The 7273-nt window shown below is 49.8% G+C and overlaps 1 pseudogene; it reads right to left on the bottom strand.

Annotated features, from left to right (window-relative positions):
• Positions 1–5638: 5638 nt before the first annotated feature.
• Positions 5639–6840, bottom strand: LOC127493163 (large ribosomal subunit protein eL29-like; annotated as a pseudogene).
• Positions 6841–7273: the final 433 nt, after the last annotated feature.

Here is a 7273-nt window from a genome sequence, read left to right as displayed (position 1 = left end):
GGCACTCCCTCCTCCTGGCTCTTCTCACCACCACCGCCGCCGCCGCCGCCGCCGCCGCCGCCACGACCCAGCTCGGCGCTCCGACTCCCGGCGCTCCGGCCCCGTGTGGCGCAGCTCGGACGCCGCCGCCGCCGCCGCCGCCGCCGCCGCCGCCGCCGCCGCCACCGCCTCTCCTCCCCGCCCCCACGCTACTCTCACGGACACGCCGTCGCCGCTGCTGCCGTCGCCAGCTCTCGCGAGAGGAGCTAGTTCCCGCCCCGTTCTGCTTTTCCCTCCTCCGGGCCTGTCACCCAAACGCTCACTAAGAGAGACGTGGCGCGCGCAGCGGTGGAACTCTGCGAGGGCCTCCCTTAGCCACGCCCCCAAGCCCTTGTAGGCCCGCCCTGAGGCCCCGCCCCTAGCCCAGAAGACCGCCCCTTTCTCCGCCGCTTCCTTTCCCAGCGCCCGGCGCCGGAGCCCGGATTCCTGCACGTGGGGTCCCCGCGAAGGCTTCCCGGCGGAGCGAGCGGGCACGGGCGATCCCCCAGGAGCAGAGCGAGGCTTCCTCGCCTCCCGCTCTGGGTCGTCCCTACCCGTGCCGGCCTCTCGCTTTTCAGTTGCCCTGGTGGTTGTGATCCCCTCCTGCAGCCCCCACAAGTTGGAAACAAGTGTTTCCCAGGAGAGGGGGCTGGAGGAGGGAGTTGCTGCTGTGGGTTTTTTGCAAGATAATGTTTGCTATTAAAAGACCACTGCCTACGCCACGCCCCCTTGCAGACGCGCCCCAGCGCGGCTGACAACTGTAGTTTCCAGCTCAGGAGCGCTCTCCACCGCCCAGGCGCTAGGCTGGGACCTTTACTGCTTTCTATCTCTTACGCCTCAGTAAAACCCGCTGGGACTAAGCCAAGCATCGCTGCCCCTAACAGATGAGGAAAACTGATGCCCGCAGAGATTTGCCCAAGGTCAACGCAGAAGGCACAGAAGGTCTGGGGATTCCAACCCAGATGGCTCTGACGCCACAAAGCCGGTGCCCTTGAGCTCCGCGTCGCGTGCCCCTGCAGGCTGCGGGCCGGGGGCAGCCGGGGCCGGGGGCGCTCTGGGGAGCCCGGGGGGCGGTGCCGGCGTGGCTGGGGGCGGGGCGAGGACCCTCTCTCTGCAACCCCTCGCCTCGCCCGCCCTTCTAGGGGGGCCTGAAGGGTGGTGGTCAGGATTCCAGGAAATCGTTGTGAAAACGCCTTTCAAAGGAAAACGACGTAACCTGGAAGACCCCACGCCAGGCCGCATTTCTGAAGCCTCCCTTGAGGGGCGAAGTGGCTTTCCGTGTGCCCGGTGTCGGTGGCCCGTCCTCTGTCCAGGACCAGTGTGGTGACCAAGGCTGTTCTTCCTAACATTCCGTTCGCCTGCCTTCTGTCGTCCCTTTCACACTTCCCACCCACCCGCTTGGAGGGAACATTTCTCCAAGTCGTTTTCCCTGCGTTCCCTTTGCTGTGGGAAGTTTCCGAGGACTCCACTGGAGGGGGACAGTGACCAAGGACACCGTGACCAGCAAGCTGGGCTGCCAAGCCAGCGCAGCCTTGCGGCCGCCGGGCACCAACATATCGACGTGCCCGGCATGAGCAATTCTTGACCAGCTCGGCTCCACTCAAGCGAGTGGGACCCTGAAGTTCCTTTTGTTTGTGTTCAACCTGTTGTTAAGACTGCCCAGGTTTTAATAATGTTGAACTGGTTCTAATTATGTTCTACTCCGCTTTTGCGTAAAGATAATAGGTGGGTTTTATAACCTTGTGGCAATATCCATTATCGATGACAAACACTCCGCTTCTGGCTTCCCTCATCTACTTGGTGCAGTCTGCCGATCATGCATGAGAGTGGCTTCAACCAAGCTTAACCACGGAACAATTTGAACAAATCACATTAGTTTGCTAAACTCATGAACAATCTAAAATAAGATTTTTTTTCAAAGCATATTGCAGATTTGAAAATGGATCTTCTGTATTCAAAAGTATAAATACCTTTTATCCTCAAAGTTAACATAACTGAGCATAGGTAAACTCTGACCACTCAAGTATTCTCCAAACCTAAATCATACCTTGAATTAATTTCATCACAATCTCTGATTCAATTTCTTATTCATGATGTTTTTAACCTAACAAACTTTTTCCTTGAATAGAGTTTTTAGGGAAATAGTTCATAATAGTAAATGGATATGAAGAAAGCAGAACTACAAACATATTTCATCCTAGTCTAACACCACATATTAAAGGGTATTTTAGTCTCATCTGCATTTGTTTCTGTAAATATGTATTTTAATCCATTTCGTTGTAATTGCTGAGTAGATATTTCCTGTCCAGTATAGAAAGCCTGATCCTTTTTAGATTCTTCTTAACTCATTTTTTCCCTGAGTGAAATTTTCCTTCATTGTTGTATTCTTTATATTACTGGTATTGGTTTACATTTATACACTTGTTTAGCTATAATCAAAATTATTCATTTTTCTATTTAATGGAATTAGTTGCTACACAGAGACTGAAAGGAACCGAATTATTAAATAGGTACACGCAATGATTTCCAGTGATCCCCTTCCCTCATGTTCCCGTGGACTGCAACCTTTACTACCAATGCCTAGAAAATGACATTTAATGCTAAGCCCCTCTTACCTTGTTTCAGAGTCAGGATTTTCTTCCCTTAAGAGGATAAGTGTTGGGGCCGGTGCTGTGGCACAGCAGGTTAAAGCCCCAGCCTACAGCGCTAGCATCCCATATGGGCGCCAGTTCGAGTCCCGGCTGCTCCTCTTCTGATACAGCTCTCTCCTATGGCCTGGGAAAGCAGTAGAAGATGGCCCAAGTCCTTGGGCCCCTGCACCCGCGTGGGAGACCGGGAAGAAGCTCTGGCTCCTGGCTTCCAAGCTCAGCTCCAGCTATTGTGGCCATTTGGGGAGTGAACCACCAGGATGAAAAACCTCTCCCTCCTGCTCTACCTCTCTCGGTAACTCTGTCTTTCAAATAAATAAAATAATTTAAAAAAAAAAGAGGATGTGTTTTCTGATACAAATTAACCAATTGGTTTTTGTACATAATAACAATGAAATGTCCCATCATAATGACATTAGTAACATCAACAAAGTAACACTTGTGCAACACTTATGATGTACAAAAATCTTTTACATCATTAACCCAATTGAAATTTCAAGTCATGACCCATGTGCTGGGAAAATGGTTCCAAATGATTACAACCCTTTCCTCTGCTAACCCAAGGATCTTGGGACCCAGTGAAACCACAGCATCATATCTGGAAAGTAAAGGGAGCCAGGAGCTGGAAATCAGTGAGACTATACTCAACTCTGAAATCACGAAAACAATTTTAAAAGAGAAACTCAGAGCTATAGTTTTAGCATTGGGAGCAGCTTAATATTTTGACTCCTCTTTTCTAAAGCATGTTGGACTTGTTGATACTGTTTGTTCTTTTCTGTCCCTCCTTTCGTGATTACAAAGCTGAGAATTTGTTGTCCACAATGAATTATAAAACTCAGATTATTCCTTTATGAATTAATTTTATGCCTTACCAACTGTTACGGTTTGAATGTGTTCATTGGAAAATTCAGGTACTAAAGTGTAATTGCCAATGTTATAGCATTAAAAGGTGGGGCCTGGGACCCATGCTTGTGGCACAGCAGGTTAAGCTGACACTTTGACACCAGTACCAACACAGGTGCTATTTCAAGTCCTGGTTGCTCTATTTCTGCTCCAATTCTTTACTAATGAGCCTTGGAAAGCAGCAGAGGATGGCCCAAGTCCTCAGGTCCCTGCCACCCACGTGGGAGACCTGGGTGAAACTCCTGGCTCCTACCTTCCAACTTCTGCTGAGTAGATCCTCCCCTCTGGAGGCTGCAGCAGCAAGGCTCCGTCTTGGAAGTGAGATCATGCCCATCACTGGGTGCCAAGCCTGCCCTGGCCTTGATCTTGTACTTCCCAGCCTCTAGAACTGTGAGAAATGTTTCTACTCCTTATAAATTCCCCAGTTGCAGGTAGTTGGTCATAGTAGCACAAATGGACTAACAAACCAACATAAGCAAAAACGATCCACAGGGACTGGTGCTGTGGCTTAGCAGGTAAAGCCACCGCCTAAGTGCAGCATCCCATATGGGCACCAGTTCAAATCCTGGTGGCTCCACATCTCATCCGGCTCCCTTCTAATGTGCCTGGGAAAACAGAGGAAGATGGTCCAAGTCCTTGGGCCCTGCGCTCTTGTGAGAGGCCTGGATGAAGCTCCTGGCTCCTGACTTTGGTCTGGTCCAGTCCCAGCCATTGCAGCCGTTTTGGGAGTGAACCAGCGCCAGCGGGTGAAAGACCTCTCTCTCTCTCTCTCTCTCTCTCTCTGCCTCTATAACTTTGCATTTCAAACAAATAATAAATATATTTTAAAAAAAAGATTGATAGTTTACATTAAGCCATTAGACTAGCACTTAATGGAATTTCCCAACCAAACAGAGATATAACTTGGTGGGGCCGGCACTGTGGTATAGCAGGTAAAGCTACTGCCTGCAGTGCCAGCATCCCATATGGGTGCCGGTTCTAGTCCCAGCTGCTCCACTTCTGATCCAGCTCTCTACTGTGGCCTGGGAAAGCAGTGGAAGATGGCCCCAGTCCTTGGGCCCCTGCACTCACGTGGGGAGACCTGGAAGAAGCTCCTGGCTCCTGGCTTCAGATCGGCGCAGCTCCAGCTGTTGCAGCCATCTGGGGAGTGAACCAGCCGATGGAAGACCTCTTTCTCTCTCTCTCTCTCTCTCTCTCTGTGTGTGTGTGTGTGTGTGTGTGTGTCCTTCTCTCTCTGTGGAACTCTTTCAAGTAAAGAAATATTTTTTAAAAAGTAAATATAATAGGAATGGTGTCATAGAGGCATTCACTATGGGCAGTTTCACAGGTGTATATTCAAGTAATAAGAAAAATTTTCAGTAGAGATTAAAATTAAAACTCCAGAAAAAAACAATCATCTTGTTGAAAAGCAAATGTTGTGGGTCCTGAAGCATAAAAAAGTTGGGGGAGAACAGATATTATGGTTCCGTGGGGTAAGCCATTGCTTGGGACCTACAAATCCCGTATCAGAGTGGCTGGGTTCAAGTTCTGCCACCACTTCTGATCCAGCTTCTTGTTAATGCACACCCTGGGAAGCAGCAGATGAGGGTTCAGATATTTGGGTCTTTGCCAACCATGTGGGAAACTCAGATGGATTTCCTAGCTCCTGGCTCTGACCTGTCCCAGCCCTGGCTCTTGCATACACCTAGGGAATAAACCTGTAGATAGAAAATCAATCTCTCTCTCTCTCTCTCTCTTACTCTCTTCTTTCCCTCTCTGTTGTTCCTCTTTTAAAATAAAAACAAATTAAATGGAGGCAGGGACCTCATTATGAAAAAATACTGGATTATAAATATAAAGCATGAACAAAGTTAATATCTATTTGTAATATAACCACTATGGCTTTGTGTTCCACAAACAGAAATATTCTGACACATTCTAGTCGGTGTGATTTCCATCAGAAATTTTTCTTTTTCCTTGACTCAGGTTTATTTATACAAACAGCACAGGAAGGCACAAGCCCCAGGCACACACAGCCCAGGGGTCACACCCGTCCTTCTGTCCTTTGTATTGGCAGACAAAGGCACTTACTATGGAGCCTTTGCAGGGGGCTGGGAACCTTTGGAGGGAGCCTGAGCTGGAACTGGAGCTGCAGGAGCAGGTGCAGCCTGGGCCTGAGCCTTGGGCTTGCTTTGGGCCTGGACTCTGGGTTTGGTCTGGGCCTGGGCCTTGGACTTGGTTTCAGCATGGGCCTTATCTTTGTCTTTCATTTGAGGTTCAGTCTTGACCTTTGCCTTGGTCTTTGGCTGGGACAGCCTGAGATCCCTGGCAATGTGGGCAAAGCACACTTCTCAAACTTGGGGTGGGCGATGTAGGCAACTCAATCCGGCTTGTGGCTGACACCCTTTGGGATCGTGGGCTTAGCTTCCTTAGGCTTGACCAGGGCCTTGATAGCTTCAGCAGGTGCACTCACAGCCTTGGCGGTGTTGTCCTGCTTCTTCTTCAGGCCCTTCTTGTTGCGCTTCTTGGAAAAACTCATGGTCCTCAGGAATTTGGGGTCCACCCCTTTAAGAAATCTTTGTGATCAGGGTTTCTTTTTATTTTTTTATAAGCTTCAATCCTTTTTTTAAAAAAATATTTATTTGAAAGTCAGAGTTACTGAGAGGTCTTCCCTCCTCTGGTTCACTCCCCAGATGGCCCCAATGGCTGGAACTGTGCCGATCTGAAGCCAGGAGCCAGGAGCTTCTTCCAGGTCTTCCATGTGGGTGCAGGGGCCCAAGGACTTGAGCCATCTTCTACTGCTTTCCCAGGCCATAGCAGAGAGCTGGATAGGAAGTGGAGCAGCCGGGACTAGAACTGGCGCCCACCTGGGATGCCGGAGCTTCAGGCCCGGGTGTTAACCTGCTGCGCCACAGCGCTGGCCCCTTTGTGATCAGGGTTTCTTGATGCCATTTCTGTGCCATTTGTGGGACTGGTTGTAGGTGGTGTGAGTCTTGGACTTGACCACGTCTGCGTGGTAACTTGCAACTGCTGAAGTGCCTGGGACCAGCATCAACTTTTTTTTTTTTTTTTTTTTGGACAGGCAGAATTAGACAGTGAGAGAGAGAGACAGAGAGAGAAAGAAAGGTCTTCCTTCCATTGGTTCATCCCCCAAATGGCTGCTACTGCTGGCGCACTGCGCCAATCTGAAGCCAGGAGCCAGGTGCTTCCTCTTGGTCTCCCATGTGGGTGCAGGGCCCAAGGACTTGGGCCATCCTCCACTGCACTCCTGGGCCACAGCAGAGAGCTGGCCTGGAAGAGAGGCAACCGGGACAGAATCCAGAGCCCTAACCGGGACTAGAACCCGGTGTGCCGGCACCACAGGTGGAGGATTAGCCTAGTGAGCCACAGCGCCGGTTAGCATCAGAATTTTTTTAACATGAAACATTTATTATTGTATTCACTGTATATGTGGTCCATTACTACCAATATTTTCCTTGTTTTTGTTACTGTTTTTAAAGATTTATTTATTTTTACTTAAAGGCAGTTACAGAAAGACAGAGAGAGAGAGAGAGATCTTACATCCACTGGTTCACTCCGCAAATGGCCCCAATGGCCAGGGATGGTGCAAGTGGAAGCCAGGAGCCCAGAACTTCATCTGGGTCTCCTATGTGGGTGGCAGGGGCTCAAACTCTCAGGCCATCTTCTGCTGGCATATCAGCAGGGAGCTGGATCAGAAGCGGAGC

Source organism: Oryctolagus cuniculus, chromosome 5 (genome assembly GCF_964237555.1).
Source record: "Oryctolagus cuniculus chromosome 5, mOryCun1.1, whole genome shotgun sequence".
Lineage (NCBI taxonomy): Eukaryota > Metazoa > Chordata > Mammalia > Lagomorpha > Leporidae > Oryctolagus > Oryctolagus cuniculus.
This window is presented reverse-complemented; position numbering and strand designations above follow the sequence as displayed.